The sequence below is a fragment of the Rhinolophus sinicus genome, linkage group LG03 (assembly GCF_036562045.2).
Source record: "Rhinolophus sinicus isolate RSC01 linkage group LG03, ASM3656204v1, whole genome shotgun sequence".
NCBI classification, from domain to species: domain Eukaryota; kingdom Metazoa; phylum Chordata; class Mammalia; order Chiroptera; family Rhinolophidae; genus Rhinolophus; species Rhinolophus sinicus.
Window position 1 is genome coordinate 164,419,956 of NC_133753.1, and position 17,007 is coordinate 164,436,962.

Genomic DNA, 17,007 nt, shown 5'->3' on the forward strand with positions numbered 1-17,007 from the left:
AACTGGTTTTGTGGTGTAAACGATCATCTACACTATTCAAGACAGATAGAGAACAATGAAAGAAAAAGAGTCAGAGTTTCAAAGTCAGTAGAAGATGGAAGGAAAACCTTGTTCTTGGGGGGAAATGATCCTGGAACCACCTGTTTGCATAAGGCCTGTCTTGTTCTCTCATAGCAAGTTAGTGCTCTCCAGATTTCTGAATGGAGAACGAGAAAGAGGAATGAACACAGCTCCCCATAATAGCACCAAGCATTTTGCTGGCTGCTGCAGATGGTGAGGGAAGAGAGTGTGGCGTGATGTACAGGAAGGCTGTCACCCATTTTTGTATATGCTTAGGAGAGATAGTAAGATGAACCAGGCTGCTGGCTTCTATTTCTTGGACACTGTGCTTTTTTCCCTCCTGGTCTCCTTGGAGATATTCCTTGTCAAGGAACATATAGCAAAATGGTATTGTAAATATTCTTATTTTTATTTATATGAAAATTGCTGAGGGGGATATAAAATGTAAATATAAGGACAAAATGGGTGTTTTTAAAAAGCCAAAGTCCTCAATCTCTCTATTAAAATCCCATGTGATAAGTAAGGCCCAGTTTCAAAGTCACCCATCCAGGAAGCCTTCCATGATTGTACCAAACAGAAGTGAAGTCTCACCGCTTGGACCCCCCAGTCCCCTCAGGGTGCTATTTTCAGGGCATAGATCTTATCTGCTTTGTATGGTATTTATTTGGATCCATGTCTTATCTTTCCAGCCCCATTGAAAGTTTGATGAGGCGAGGAACTGTGTACCATATGGCATTGTATTGACCAAAGTGTTTTGTGCGTAGAAGATGCTTTCTGAAAAAATTTGCAAGCAGAATGGAAACTGAAAGTTGATTTTAAGTGAAAACTCTCTTATTTTGTCACCTATCTGAGTACCTATTAAAATACAGAGCACATTATAGAAAGAGCTGAAAAAAAAAAAAAGAATTGAAAAGATAGGGTTTGGTATATACGCCTTGATTTATTGTGTGGAATAATCAAGGGACAAAGCCCCTTATTCCAATCTTTCAATAAGCCACTGGAGTACAACGTGGAATAGGAAACCTGGATCCAAGTCCTGATCCTCCTACTTGTTTGATGTGTGATCTCAGGCAAGTCACTTAACCTCTCTGAAGTTGGATTTTCTCATTTGTAATGTTTGAGAAGTGGGATTTGGGAGCGAATTAAAGAAATAGCATAAAGATGCCCTTCTCCCTCATCCTCAAGGATAATTACCATGGTGGATCCTAACAGAATAGAGCAAAGTACCCTGCTGCCCTGTCTCCTCTTGTTGCAATGTGACCAGCAGCCTGAGAGAGAAAACATGAGCTCGCCAAGGGCCTTGTACATGACGGTTTCGAGGCTGGGGCTGTATGCTTTGCTTCAGAGCAAGTGAGTCTCTGACTCATGATGTCCATTTGTGAATTTATGGGCAGGACAAGTTGTCTGTTTTCCTGCAATCGTTTTTTGTCCTAAATGACCATAAATCACTTGTCCTTTCTAAGTGGGTCCTTCCTCTCATGGGATGAGGACATTAATCCTCTCACAAAGGGCTGAGCCTACAGCCCCAGCACCTCTCCTGAGAAGGGATTGGTTAATAAGGGCAGTAGCCAGACCCACCTGTGTTGGAGTGCAAACCCTGGGGCCAGCAGCCATGGCCACACCTTGGGGAAACTGCTCACTTTACTTGGGTTTGGAGTAAAGTAGCCAGTGCAGTGGTTCTGAGTGGTTCCCCAGATGGACCAGCTGCTCCAAGCCTGGATCCAGGCTTCCCACCCTCTCCCTGGGGAGCTGGAGATCAGAGAATCCTCGGCATGCCAGGAAGAGCTCAGCTGATCAAGCTTTGAGAGCAGTTTCAGCTCAGTACGAGGATTGGGTAAGTTCTTGGTTTCAGAGCAGATACTTTTAGGTGGGTGGAAGAAAGGGGAAGAGAGCAAGATGCAAATTCTGGCTCCCGTAGGTCAGGGTCAGGCTGGGCTGTGGTGTTAAGGGGCTTTCTGCAGTCACTGTTGTTTCCGTTGCTCGGGCAACCGGAGGAGAAATACACTACGCCCAGTGCAGGTGCTCTCGGGTTGAGTGGGCCTATTTCCTCCAAATAGCCCTGGATGGCCCAGAGACAGTGACCTCGGCGGAGCTCCTCCCCAGATGGCTCGCTGAAAATTTTGGGGTGTGGAGATAAAAATGTGGCAACTCTGAATTTAGGAGGCTTTGATGACAGGGGTGGTGGGCAGTGCCCATGTGGCACCCTCCCTTTTGTCTCAAGAAAGCTGGGCCTGGGGCTTGGATGGGTTACTGGGATCTCTTATTTGTCCCGGCTCAGCTTTCCTGCCATTGGCAGCTGCAGCCCCAGCAGTTGCATCCTGGATCCCCTTGCGGAAGCTTGGTGCTATGTCAGGCCCAGGACTTGCAGCTTCACCCTGGAATTCTGATGAGAAGCTGCGGCAGCCAGGGAGGGTGTCAGAGCTCCTTCACTCTGGTGCCTGCCCTTGCTGAGCTGGTGGAGCCTCACAGAGCCACTGTGCTGTGCACACTACCAGGGGTGGTCCCTCCATAAAGGGCTCAGGGTGAGCTGCTCTGGGCTCTGAGGTCTGGCAGATTTCTATCCCTTTCCTTGTCCATCAAGTGGACATAATCAAACCTACCAGAGACACTTGTAAGGCTGCTAAGGTGCTTAGTTAATAGGATCTTTGCTCTTTGCCTAAGGGCCAGAGTTCAAGAGGCCTCCATTTCTGATACATTTATGCCTCTCTGCACTTACTGCGGGGTCCACTCCTTTATCAGAAGTTTCAGGACCAATGGCAACCAGCCAACCCAATCCAGCACAATCCTGCAGCTCTCTCTTCTCAATATATCCAGAAACTTTCTTCTCCTGCCACTGCCACTGTTACTATCTAAGTACCATCACCTCTTGCCTGGATTACTGCAGTTGCTTCAGAGCTGGGCTCCTTGTTTCTGTCCCTGATCATTTGCTCAGTCTCTTCCCACCAAGCAGCCAAAGGGACCTTTCTCTACCATTAGTCAGATGGCAGCTCTCCCTTGTTCAGACCTTGCCAGAGTGTGCCAATCTCATTCTGAGCTTACCCCATTGGGCCCCATCCTCTGTGTCCCTGCTTCCTACTCCTCCCTCCTTGCTCCTTCTTCTCCAGCCATCTTGCGACCTCCTTGCTGCTCCTTGGATGTACCAAGCATGCTCCCACCCTGGGACATTTGCACTGGCTTTCCCCTCTGCCTAGGAAGTTTTCCCTCAGATATCTTTCTGGCTCATGCTTTGCTTCCTTTGGCTGTCTGCTCACCTTCTCAGTTAGTGCTTGCCTGACTGCCTAAAACATCACTGCCAGTCTCCATCACTTTCTGTCCTCCTGCTCACTTTTTCTTTCAATCCCATATGATAACTTGAAATGTACATTTATGTGTTTATTGTTTGTCTCACCCTACCAGAACGCTAGCGCCACGGAGCAGGCAATTAGATTCCTTCCCTGCCGAATCACTAATATGTATAATACTGCGTGGCATACAGTCTGCTCGGAATGGATACAAATTAAGTAAATGAATGAATGGAGGAAGAGATATACACATCTATTCAAATAATGGTCATTCAGTTAATGTTTTTATATATTTAGTCATTGTTTTAAAAAAATTTCTGTAGGAATATTTTCTCTGGATATTTGTGTGTGTGTGTGTATGTGTTTCATTTTTGTTTGTTTATTTACTTGCTTTTGCCAAGACCAATGAGGGAGCATGTTCTGCCAACACAGCCCTGCTATGTTTGAGGTTCCTGTTCTGGCCCTCCCCTCAGATGATGATGAGAACACTCCTGGGGTAATGGCCTGGGTGCAGGCGTTGTGGGGTGCATTCAGACTGTTTCTGGGGAAACTGTCTTTTAAATGCAGAACCCCTGCTGAGAGCTATGTTTGTATTTGTTAATGGGTAACTGAGACAGGGTTGTGGAAGGAAGAGATGAGGACAGAGAGGGTATTGGAACAGTCAGAAAGATGCAAGACAAGTAATTGAAATAATTTCCTCCAAAAATAAGCCCCCCATGGGTGTGAAAATTAACATCTGCCCCTAAAGAGGTAAATTAGAGGCACCCATGGGGAAGGGAACAATCTCCAATTAGGACACACTCACATGGTTTGGCAGCTTCCAGCTAGATGCCAATTGCCCCTGGTGACCCTCTGGATGCTTTCTCCACTCCCTTATATTTCTCGCCACGACTTGGTGTAGAGATTAGGGTAAGATTCACTTAAATTAATGTAAGAAAACAGGAAGATGAAAACCTGCCATGGCAGAAAGCTGCAAACTTTAATCTTCCCAAACTAAATAGACTCAGAGTTGCATCTAGAATTGCGTGTGCTTGGCAAACCTAAGGTGGAACCCCTCTGAAAAACATCTGACAGGAATCGCCCTGTTCATAAAATGTGAAAAGAAGCTCCCACCCCATTATTAAGAGGCTGCCTAAGAGGAAAGGAAAAGTTTGTGCAGCTAACACAACACAGGGCTTGCCAAAATCATCCTGCCCTAATTCTCTTGTCAGCAGAGCTGCTTTTCCAAAGAGCAAATAACTCGTGATTTGGTTGCTTGATCCTGCCTGCCACTCTTGCGTGCACCCCCCACCCAACCCAGGACCCCCCTGCCCAGAGCTCACCCTCTCTCCGTGTTTTCACTGATGGGGTACTTCCAAGCTTGAAACGTCGGAAATTCTGTTGAGAGCACAATGATCTACACTCAGGATGTGAATGGCCACAAAGGTCATACTGCTTATCTCGCTCTGTGCAACACCCAGCAGCTGCTAGCATTTAATGAGGAGGTGGCACAGGGCTCTGAGAATCGTCCTTTCTGTGCTTTGTTCGTGCATTTTGCAGCTGATTTAAGAGCAAGAAAGGAACAAAACCGATCTGATGTCTTTACTCCAGAGATCATCCACATCCTTCCTAGGGCAGGAAGAGCAGGTGACTGGGACACTGGACATTTGGCAAGCTGGTGGCTTTCCTGCATTGGCATGCTTTGCCGGGGTTTTCATGAAAAGACAATGACCTTCACAGAAAACAATGACCTTTGCAGAGATCTCTAAATCCTGGCAACTCAGCAGCGAGCTCAGTTCCAAAAGTGTTCTTCTTGCCTTTCCCAACAGAGTTGAACAACTGGAAAGAAAGGAAGGAACTTTTTTAAAAAATGACCAAAGTTTTTGGCAAACCTTAGGTGATCTTTTCCCCACCCTGTAATTAAGGCAGAAGTAAACAGTAAGAGAATATCAAATTGCAGCTTGCTTCGGTAATAGGTGCCCAGGTGGAGCTGCTGCTTGTACAAACCTGTGCCTAGAGACAGAAGGGCAGCCTCTCTGGGGAGTTCTCCCATGGGTCCCCAGATCTGATACATCAAGATTAAGACCTGCGGATTTGGAGCTGAGTGACAGGAAAGGGTGAGTCATCTGGGGCATTACCTGATAAAAGGAAAAGTTTTTTCTTCCTTCGAAGTCGCCCTCTCCCCACCACTCTGAACCCCTTCCCATTTTTGGAGGTTATCTCCTGGATGGTGCTGCTTGACCTTCAAGAGGCCAATGGATCCAAGGAACCCAAGCATTTCCTGCTGAACAAAGTGCCTGTGAGGCCTCTCCATCAGACTGCCAGGTCTGTGTCCTGCCGCTACCACTCATCAGCTGAATGACGCCAGACAAGTTGCTTACGTTCTCGAAGCCTCAGTTTTCTCAACTCTAAAAGGAGAATAATACTTACCTTAGAGAGTGCCCATGAGGCTAAAATGGAATATTGTAAAGGGCCTGGCCCATAAACGCCACTCAAGCCTTGATGCTGAATGTATCAGTAGTTCACTTCTTTTTATTGCTGGGTACTATTCCATTGTATAGATAGACTACAGTTTGTTTATCCATTCACCTGTTGATGGACATTTGGGTTGTTCCAGTTTTGGGCTATTACAGATAAGGCTGCTATATTAGTGTACGTCTTACAAAGACACAGGTTTCCTTTTCTCTTGGGTAAATACTTAGGAATGGAATGGCTAGATCCTGCAATAGGTGTACTCATGTGTATGTTTTACTTTCTTTTAAAGCACCTGTCAAACTATTTTCTGAAATGGTTGCACCATTTTACATTCCCACCAACAGTGGATGAGGCGTCCAATTTCTCCACACTCTTGTCTATACTTGGTGTGGTCCGACTTTCTTACTCGATCAGTTCTAATAAGTGTGTAGTGGTAGGTGAGTCACATTTACTTTGGGTTGAAATGAAGATATTTAGGTGAACATTCTGTGCAGCTATACCATTTATTCATTCATTGCATTGTACACAGGCCTCAAAGCTCGAATATTACCTGAAGACAAATAATTGTAAAATTGAATCCTTGGTGCACAGTTAGTTTTATCTGACTTGGAAGGTTAAGTGAATTTCAAGCAGGAGCAGCCTAAAATTAAGGAGACCCCTTAATTTTCTTCCCAACACTTGTGATTTCACTACTTCACCTGTGAAGCCAGTACTGATTGCTGGTCCATATCACCAGTAGCTCTTATTACTACTAATAAAAAGCATCATAAGATTGGAAGCCCTATTTGGTTTGTCCCTGTGTTAATAATAATGACATTAGTGAAAATGTTCACTCCTTTTTAGAGTCAAAGAGAAAGTACTCATAAGGAGAATTTAACTGTAATCTTAGTTCTAGGAATAGCTTTGTTTTTCCTGAACAAATGGTTTGTTTTTACCTGATGGGCCCTGGGAATTGTGGCGTTCCTTTTCTCAGACTGGTAGCCAAGAACTTAAGAGTCAAATTTGCCTTCTACTCCCTAACAAGTTCATTAGATTCTATGCTTTATATTTTTTGCAAACTAACCCACTCCTGGCTCCAGTTTACTGTCCTATTTGATTTTCTGTTTGCTTTACTTTTCCTTACTAGTTAAAAGATTTTAAATTTAAATGACTTTATTTTTTTAAAAATACATGTTTACACTCAAATTTTAAAACACATAAATTAAGTCTTCTCTCACTCCTGCCCTAAAACCACCTGGTTCCCTTTCCCCACAGACAACTGCTATTACCGATGTATTCTGTGTCTTTTGAGATAATCCATGTGAATATAAGCATATTTGTGGGATGTGTAGTACATATTTGTAAGCAGTTATTTGAACAAGTTGGTAGGATATAAAGAGAAAGTAACTTCATTCCTGCTCATTGATGACTCTTGAAATTTACTGTTTTCTTGCCTGCTCATGGGTAAATTCTCTAACAGATTTCTTAGTTTTTCCAGACAGTGTCACTTCCATTTAAGAAGTCTGTACTAATATAGAATCAAAACATCAGTCTCTCTTCCCAATGAAAACATCTCCCTTTCTCCAGCTGGTGCCTGACTGGGCCCAGATGTGCATGGGGGCTCAGGCTGCCTCCCCACCACCTCCCCATCGTGCCTGCTACTGCTCCCCAACTCTCACTGTGTTCTCTTGGGCACTTCTGGGGTTGGTGGGCTGGGGTGGCTTGCACCTCCAGCTTTCTTTTCAGGAACCCCTGAGGGCTGCTGCAGACTCTTTACCTACAGGTATAGATCTGGGTGTGCCTGGGAGTCTGGGAGTTTATGTCTCCCACTTTCCCTCACAGCCAATGACTGACTGACTGGAACAGGAGAATGAAAGCCTAGCTCCTTTACTACAAAATGGGACGAACTCTGAGATGTAATTTATGCTCCAGAACTCCCTGGGGGCATCAGCTGAGGTTGGGACTGCGCCAGAAATCTCATTCTCCTCTGGCTTCTCCTTCCCTGCCCTGTTTTCCCCACCCTCTTCCCAGAGTCTCTGAGTGCACTTAATAAATCACTTACTGGCACAGGAACTCTCATTTCAGGGTCTGCTTCTCAGGAACCCAACCTAAGACGGCAGATGTCCAAATACTGACACCCTCATGGGACACTGTTGAAAGTTCCTCAGAGTTCCCTCACTAAGGCCCTCCAATCACAGTTCCCTTGTCATGGCCGAGGCCTGCTGGGAGTTACTTACAACTCTCCCCTCAGGTCCTGGCTTCCAGTGTCCACCCCTTGGACTTTTTATTGGGGTCTTTAACTCTGGCTATAAAAAACAAAACTCAGTGTACTTAAGTCATCATATATCTTACCTTCTCCTTCACCTTGCAAATATTATTAATTCTATCATGTATACTCATACATGCTCAGTATTTATAACATTTACCTTCTGTTGTGTAAATAAAATGCCCACATTTGTTCTAGTTGTTCTCTCTCACTCAATTGGGCGAAATACACAAAATAACCAGTAGTTCTTTTAATGAGTCATTTCTATTCCTTTGGTTGGATAATATTTGATTCTAGTAGCTTCCTCAAATGAAAAAGAGTAGTTACTGAGCTCTTGCATTTTCAGAAATGTTTACCTATTGTTTTTACACTTCCGTTCATGGATAATAAAATTCTTGGGTCACACTTTCTTTCCTGAGGACTTTGGCTTAGCTTTACCGTTTTCTGGCACTGATTTTTTTTTTTCACCCTTTGTAAGTGACTTGATATTTTTTTTTAGGATACTAAGTTTTTTTTTTTTTAATCTCTGAAGTTGATCAGTTGTTCTGTGATATTTTTCCCCCCTGAGAATAAGATGTAGCTTTCAATTTGCAGATTTAAATCTTCCTTTTTTTTTCTTACTGAAAACATACATAGCTTTTATGCCTGTAGAATCAATTTTATTGTTCATAATATTGCACAGAAAAGCTTGATTTGATCAAGTTTTTAGAGCATGGCAGTTGTCCTGCAAGGACTGCATTGTCCTGGGGAGTTGTCACATGATATAGCTGGTTCTAGAAGAAGTCACTTTGAATTATATCTTGAAATATTTTAGTGTTCCATTACTTGGATTCTCTTCTTCAGGGATGTCAATGTTGCTCATATTTTCACTTAGTCTCTTCCATATTTACCATTTTTTCTCTAAACTTTTAAAAAAACATTTGTTTACTTCCATTTTGTTTTACTCCCTTTTCTCACCACAACCTTCATGTCTTTTAGTCTATTTGCATCAGGGTCTAGTCTCTTTAGTGTTATTTTCACTGAGAACTTCATTTCTGTGATGCTATAATCTTTTCTTTCACATCTTTTCTAAATTCTGTTAATTCTTATTTCATCTACTTCTGTTTTTTCATATTTTTCCCTCAGGGCTTGTATCTCTACTCTCCGTTCTTGGTTTACAGTGGCAACACTAGGTATTTCCTCTTTGTTAAGGAACAAAATCACTATATCATCTCCGTTCTCTACCAGTTCCCAGGAACTCCCATAATAATTGAACATTCTAAGGATGTTGGATTTAATTCTACTCAGGATGCATCGAAGACCAGTAGGCTTAGGAATTGGACACATTTTATTTTTTTAATCAAATCCTGACTCTGCTACTTAAAAGTTGAGTTATCTTGAGGAGTCTCTGAGCCTCCGTAGCTTCATTTGTAAAACAGATAGTGTTGTTGGAGGTTTCAATGAAATACATAATGCAAAGGGTCTAGCTCAGAATCTGGTTTAATAAATGCTCCCTTTCTGCTTTGTTTTTCCTAATTAAACTGATGGATAGGTGTAAGCAATTTTACTATATCAAGAGGAGGCTTTGTCTTAAATGCTATTTAATCTAACAATTACTCTAAAGCAGGGGTGTCCAAACTGCGGCCCACAGGCCAACTGCGGCCCACAATCCATTGTTAATTGGCCCGCAGCAAATTCCAAAAATATATTTAGTTTACTTAAATAAACCAGGTGAGGCAATACATACTTCACCTTGAGTGAGTGGCCCGGCTGTTTGTGTATTTTATCGCATATGGCCCTTGGTGAAAAATGTTGAAAAAAGTTTGGACACCCCTGCTCTAAAGCAATAATCACATTAACATTAGAAAATATTTATTGAAGGAACACTATATTCTAAGAGTTTTGCTGTTTATTATATATATTACTTATTTAATTATTCAATATCTCTATGAGGTAGGTATGTAATATCATATGCCCATTTTACAGTTGAGGAAATTGAGTCTTGAGTATTGGTTAAGGTCATAAGTGGCAGATCCACAACTTGACCCAAACTCTTAACTTCAGTGGCCATGTCTTAATCACTACAAAACACTGTGTATGCAATGTGATCCTTTCCTGTACTAAGAGCTATCACAGAAGGAAAAAAGTGTGAAGTGTCACATCTAGCCTTGCAAAGCTCATGGCACACCTGTATATATGCCTTGCATGAACAATTTCATAAAAACACCATTATGTTCCCATACCTAGTACTTAAAATAAGGACTCACATTCTCAGTTAGATAGAATGAGATTTGAGATAACACTTAGAGGACTTTCTTCCCTCGGAATTAGAGCCTTGAACTAGAATTTCTCATACTGGTCCCTCTATTTTCAGGTGACCTAGTAAAAGTAACTGAATTCTGAAGCACTTAGATTATTGGGTTTTCTCAGAATGTGTGCTAAAAATGTACCTGGGATTTGTTCTATTTAGGATTGGATAACTTGAATAACTTTGATGGCTCTGGGCAATAGGGATGGTTTCTGGGTGTCTGGTACCTGGCCCCTGGGGTGATTGAAGGCAGGGAGAATATGGGCTTGGTGTGTGAGAGTTTGACTAAAGAGAAGATTGAGAGTGTGGACTCTGGGTTTGTTGGTTTGTATATCAAAAACATACTCCCAGGGGAGTGGTTTGCTGTCTCAAGGAAATAGCTAGTCCTCGGAGGGTCAGTCTAATCTAACCCAAATGCCACAGCATGAAGAATATAGAAAATAAAAAAGTCAATACAATGGGTGTCCATGGGTGTGTGTGTGTGTGTGTGTGCGTGCGTGCGCGCTGTAAAGAAATGATTGGTGTTTAATACCCTTCTTGGGAGGAGAAAGAGGAGGAAGTTCGGTGGAGGGAATAATTGAGCAGGTAATGAGGACACTATCAAACAGACTAGACCATGCTATGCTGTTTATCAAAATATTTTTTCATTTGGAAAATGGGAGTGAGTATTATCTAAGTTGTTAAGGAAATTCCTATAAGTACTCAGAGACTTAATGTGCTCAAAAGGAACACCAGAAAACAACACAATATTTGAATTCATTGTTTAGCATAAGCAGATTTTAAATTGCTCTAGAAATGAGTGTTACATACTTTGACAGTTTTTTGGTACACATAGCATACACAAAGCCAAAGTGAAAAAGTACAGAATCTTAAGAACCGTATCATTTGGGTTTCTTCAGACTAAACAAAAAGTACCAAGTATGGCCAGATAAAAATATTTTTCTGACCCTCCCTGTCCTTCACCCCACCTTCCTACTAGAGGACCAAATTTGCAATAAGTGCAAGAGTGCTGGATCAAGAGCTTGAACTGTTTCTATTCATGGTATGTCTTTTGGATTTGGGCAGAGTGTAAGAATTCAACTGTATCATGGAACAACTTTGTTGGAATTCGCACAGTGAGTGTTTCCTCTAGATTACAATAGATTCTTTCCATAAAAAACATTTTTCTAGGCAAGTAGTTCCATAACTTATTAGCTTCAAGGACGTTCAAAGTCAAATCGAGAGAAACTTTGGTTGGGACAAAATAAACAGGAGCTTTTAGAAGATACAGACTACAGCCATTTGGGGGACTGTTATTTGCCAACATTGTGGGGAACCCGCTGTCAGTGCAGCTTGAATGTCCAGTGTACCAGTGCCATTCTGTCCTCTCTTTGCCACCTCACAGTCTTATCTCCTACAAGCCAGTGCACCAATGTGAATGGATAATCATAAACACATATTTATCTGGCTGCTACCAAGTCTTTTATGTCTTCTTTTCAATATTGGGCCAACTGAGTTCCCAAGAACTATTATACTGCTTTCTCTTTAAGTAGCCCAAAGAACTAAGGACTATATCTTTCCTTCAGAAGCCTTGACTTCACTGAAATTACCATTGTTGACTTGTGTTGATCTAGAAATACAGTTTACTCTCTGAGTGGGATCAGGGCTCCTTGTCTCTCCTCTGTTGCTGGTTTCCTGGAGCTGACCTTGAGTTCCCCCAGCAGTCGATTCTGCTGGACATATATTAAAATGCTCTATATCCAGGCTTCTTGTTACCAAATTTCTAAGTTTGGATGGGGAATCCTTGTGGAAATATTACTTCTTTGGGTGGTTTCCTCCTGCCTGCCTGCCTTGTTCTCACTCCATCTCTTCCATTTTCTCTTTCTCTACATCTACTCTCTTCTTCTTTTTCTACTGTCTTTCACCTCCACATGTCAATTAAGCACCTGCTAGGTGCTAAGGAAGACCCCAAAATAAGTAAGACAAAGTTTCTGCCAGTGGCATGCTCAATATAAAGGACACCTTTATAACAAATAATGAAAATTGTCAACATATGGGTACCATATAATAATGCAGCATGCATTCCAAACACGGGCCCCATCATGCATGCCCTTGTTCTTGTCCCCTCGTCCTGTCAGTCACTGTGTCCTGTCAGGCTTTAAGATTCCTCAGATCTCCATCTTGGTCTTTTTCTTTTTCTGCATTGCTCTCCCTTAGAAACATGATGCAGTCCTATTACTTCAGTCTTGACTACATGCTAGTATCTTCCATGTCTGTTCTCCTACCCGGACTTGTCCCTACTCTGCTCTAGGTTCATAGAGTCAGCACCTAGCTCAGTGATTGAGGAACAGCAGCATGGCCAAAGGAATACAGGAAGTTGGTAAAGAGGAAATGCCCTTTCAGTTGGTTTTATATGGACTTCTAGTAATACAGCTGGAGGAATTCAGATGCCATGACCTTTGTTGGCTCACAAGTCCAATGATTAGTGCGTAAACTTAGGTTTAGACTTCAGGACTCTGGAAGGTATTTGTCAAGAATTGTTTTTTCCTTACCTCAGACCTCACAGGTAAACTTCAGGACCCTTGGAAAGAGTGGAACCCTTTTCTTTCTGGAGCACAGGTGCTGGCAGGATCGTTTGGATTTGACCATGATAATGGCTATTGGATGAAATGTTGCAGTGGCTCCCATTCTATAGGCCAGAGGGGGAAGCTAATAGCACTCAGGACAACAGGACTAGAAAGACAAACAGCCCTTGGCTTGCTCCATTCTGTGGGACACAGCTTTTGTGCTGGGAGAGGCTAAGAATCCCCAGTGCCAATGGCACTTATATGTTTGACATTGATTACTTGAGGTCTGACTTAGAAATTAATCATTTCAAGGGTGAGTTTTGTATATTACCTTAAAAAGGGTTAGGATGAAGCTGAGATGGCCCAGCTGGTTGAGAAATAACATTCAGAGAAATTTGTATTAATCTTGTGGAAACTGAATCCTAGGGGTGGGGGTAATTAAGTTACAGCATTCGCTATACTGCTGTGGGATAATCCTTTCTTCTTCATACTCTTATGTGTTTTCTGAACTCTTCAATTAATTTATTAACAGCAAACAGTTACAAATTATCTTTTAAAAAGTAAAAAGGGCTCATTCAAAGAGTGATGACATGATACATGGTATAAAATGTATCTGTATTCAACTGAAAGAAGAATGTTATCAATATAGTGAGATAGGGTGGATTTCTGTTTTTAAAATTTCTTAAATGTCTTATTATCAAAAATGACTATTGTCTCCTTCAAAGCATTGCTTGGGAGGCATGTTACATATTTCTGTAATGCTGCCATTACTTACCACACTTATAAAAAAAATCACACCTCTGAATTGCAGATATTTTTTAATTGCTTCAGTTACAGCATATCATCCTTTTAGGGATTGTTTTGATTTTGATTGTGAGCTAGGCCAACATATTTCTTAATTAAAGAAAGTTGTAATTAGAAAACAATGAGTTTAATTGTACCTATCACTGGTATGTGCCTCTCACATACAAGCTCTAGGGACAATTTCAAAGAGGAATTTTTGTTGAAATAAGTATCTTCTTAGGTATTATTTTATTTTATTTTATTTTATTTTATTTTATTTTTTAAAGCTTTTTATTGGGTAAGGGGAACAGGACTTTATCGGGGAACAGTGTGTACTTCCAGGACTTTTTTTTTTTCCAAGGCAAGTTGTTGTCCTTTCAATCTTAGTTGTGGAGGGTGCCATTCAGCTTCACGTTGTTGTCCTTTCAGTCTTAGTTGTGGAGGGCGCAGCTCAGCTCCAGGTCCAGTTGCCATTGCTAGTTGCAGGGGGCGGAGCCCACCATCCCTTGCAGAAGTTGAACCGGCAACCTTGTGGTTGAGAGCCCACTGATCCATGTGGGAACCGAACCGGCAGCCTTCAGAGTTAGGAGCATGGATCTCTAACTGCCTGAGCCACCGGGCCGGCCCCTTAGGTATTATTTTAAAGGAATCAATATTTATTTAAAATTGATGTGTTTAATTTAATCTGTTTTTTTTCCCCCACAAACTCTAGGGTATTCTGCTTTATGTACATTCATTCAAGGGTTTGTACTGTAAGCTGATCAGAACGTGTGTGTGTGTGTGTGTGTGTGTGTGTGTGTTTGCTCCTAAAATTCTTAAATAGCAAAGTGTATAATTATAAAGATGCCACAAATACATAATATTTTTAATGTTGGTATTTCTTGGTGTAAGTTTATAAATGTTTAGGTAAGAGAAGGTATCGACATCCTTAGAAGTTGAGGATAATGAGACAGTGAATAAGGAACAACAGAACAGGATTCACCCAAGTTTTATATATAAAATTGCTCTCTGCATTGAAACCTGGAATTCTTGCAAAAAGAACCTTGTTTGTTGTCTCATTCAGAGCAATGAGTACAATCCTTGGTGAGTACAATGACACGCCAATCGTGCCTTTAGCACTAGAGCCTGGATCTAGTTCATAGACTAGTTCATAGACTAGGAAATTTGGAAAATATTTGGAATTTCCCTGAGGACTATGGTAACAGATACCCTCAGCAGGCACAGACTCTGGGAACACACCAAACTCTTTTCCCATCCCATGTAACCCTATGCTTGGAAAACCTGTCTTACTTACATCCCTCCTTTTACCTACAACACTGGCTTTGACCCCACCCTCCACTAGACAACCACCCTAGATGCCATCAGTTCCTTGGTATTCTGGAGGAAAGAAATGATTGCTGTTATTTCAACTGCTTTGAAGATAGTTTGGCAACGTTTTGTTTCTCAAGATGAGCCCCCTCCCCCAACCCCAACTACACATTCCGTCAAGTAAGCTCGTGAAGAGGACAAGGGATTAAATGGAGGAGAGGAGCTCCCATCCTCCTACTCACTTTCTGTCTGTATGTGATGTGCCTGCCCTTGAATTTCTGGTTAAACCAGAAGTTTGCACACATGGCTGGGAATTGGCTCTCCTCCTGTGTTCCACTCAGAAGCCCAGGCTCCATCCCTGAGCCAATCATGGGGCAAGTACGCTCTAGGGATAAAGTGGTTGTTCCCCATCTGTGACTCCACAAATCTAGTTCTATTCTTTGGAGGATAAAGTGAATGTTCCATAAATAGCAATTGAATAAGTGAATTATTTAGTCATTCTCAACAGGGAAAGATGGGAGGATACACTTCTCCAAACAGGACGTGATAGAATGTTAAAGTTTTTCTGGAGGTTCCATGGAAGTGGAATGGGAGATTCTAATTAGAAAAAACCATTTTCCATATTATTTTAATTTTTTTAGTGTTTATTGAGGTATAATTTCTGTATTATAAAATACAAGTATCCTAAGTGTACAGCTCAAAGACTTTACATATTTATAAACCCATGTCACCATCACCTACATCAAGATCTAAAACATTTCCATCACCCCAGAGAGTTACCTCATGCCCTTGTCCACTCAATAGCACCCAATTTCCCCAGCTTAGGGGAATACATTCTTACTTCTATCTCCATGGACTAGTTTTGCCTATTCTTGAATGTCATATAGAAATTCTAAAGTTGTACTCTTTAGTGGCTGACTTCTATAATTCAGCATGATATCTTTGAAAATTTATCCATATTGTTGTAGACCAATGAGTTCATTTCTTTTTATTGCCCTGTGGTAGTCTACATATGGAAGGTGGTTGCATTGTATGTACTGCAATTTCTTTATCCATTCTCCTTTTGATAGACATTTGTGTTATTTCTAGATTTTTTTTTTACTATTATGAATAAAACTTCCATGAGCATTCTTATACAAGTGTTTTGTGGGCATATGTACTCATTTCTCATGGTATAAATTTAATAGTAGAATTACTAAGTCGTGGGGTAGATGATGTTTATCTTGATTAAAAATCACGAAACATTTTCTAAAGTAGTTGTAACATTTTTATTCTCATCAGAAATACATAAGATATCCAGTTACTCTACATCCTTGACAACACTTGATATTGTCAGTCTTTCCCCCTCAGCCATACTGATGCATATATTATGGTATATCATTGTGATTTTACTTTGTATTTCACTGATGTCAATGAATTTAGTTTTTTCATATGCTTATTGGCCAGTTAGACACTATTTTTTGTGAAGTTCATATTCATGTTTTTTGCCCAGTTTTAAGTTGGGTTGTTTTTCTCTTTATTATTGATTTTTAAAAATATCCATATATGAGTCCTTTGTTAGAATTCATATTGTGCATATTTTCTTTGACTATGGCTTATATTTTCACTTAGCAATGTCTTTTAAAAATAGAAGTCATTACTTTGTACTCGTATGAAATACTGTTTATCAATTTTTCTTTTATAATTAATGCTTTTAGTGTCTAAGAACTTCTTGCCTATTTCAAGTTAGTAAAGATATTTTCATGTTTTATTTTATAAGCTTTATCATTTATCATTTTTAGCTACCATGTTAAAATCCATCTCACATTAATTTTTGGTATGGTGTGCAATAGAGGTCAAGGTTCATAGTTTTTCATTTGATACACAGTTTTTCCCACAATCATTTATAAGAACCTTCCTTTCCTCATTGACCTTCATTGGTGCCTTTGTTGGAAATCAAGCATCTGTACACTTGTATATGTGGTTCTGTGTCTGGTCTCTCTATTCTCTTCCATAGATCTTTTAGTCTGTGTTAGGGACAACACCACACCATCTGAATTACTG

The 17,007-nt window shown here is 41.1% G+C and overlaps 1 long non-coding RNA gene across 4 annotated transcripts in view; it reads right to left on the reverse strand.

Moving 5' to 3' along the window:
• LOC141570707 (uncharacterized) overlaps positions 1-4,755 on the reverse strand; it is a 39,120-nt gene extending 34,365 nt beyond the window's left edge. For 3 of the 4 annotated variants that reach the window (XR_012495141.1, XR_012495140.1, XR_012495139.1), the window contains exon 1: positions 4,664-4,755. This is a non-coding gene — a long non-coding RNA (uncharacterized LOC141570707). The remainder of the gene's footprint in view (positions 1-4,663) is intronic. The other variant, XR_012495142.1, reaches the window with a different exon arrangement.
• Between the last annotated feature and the right edge of the window lie 12,252 nt (positions 4,756-17,007).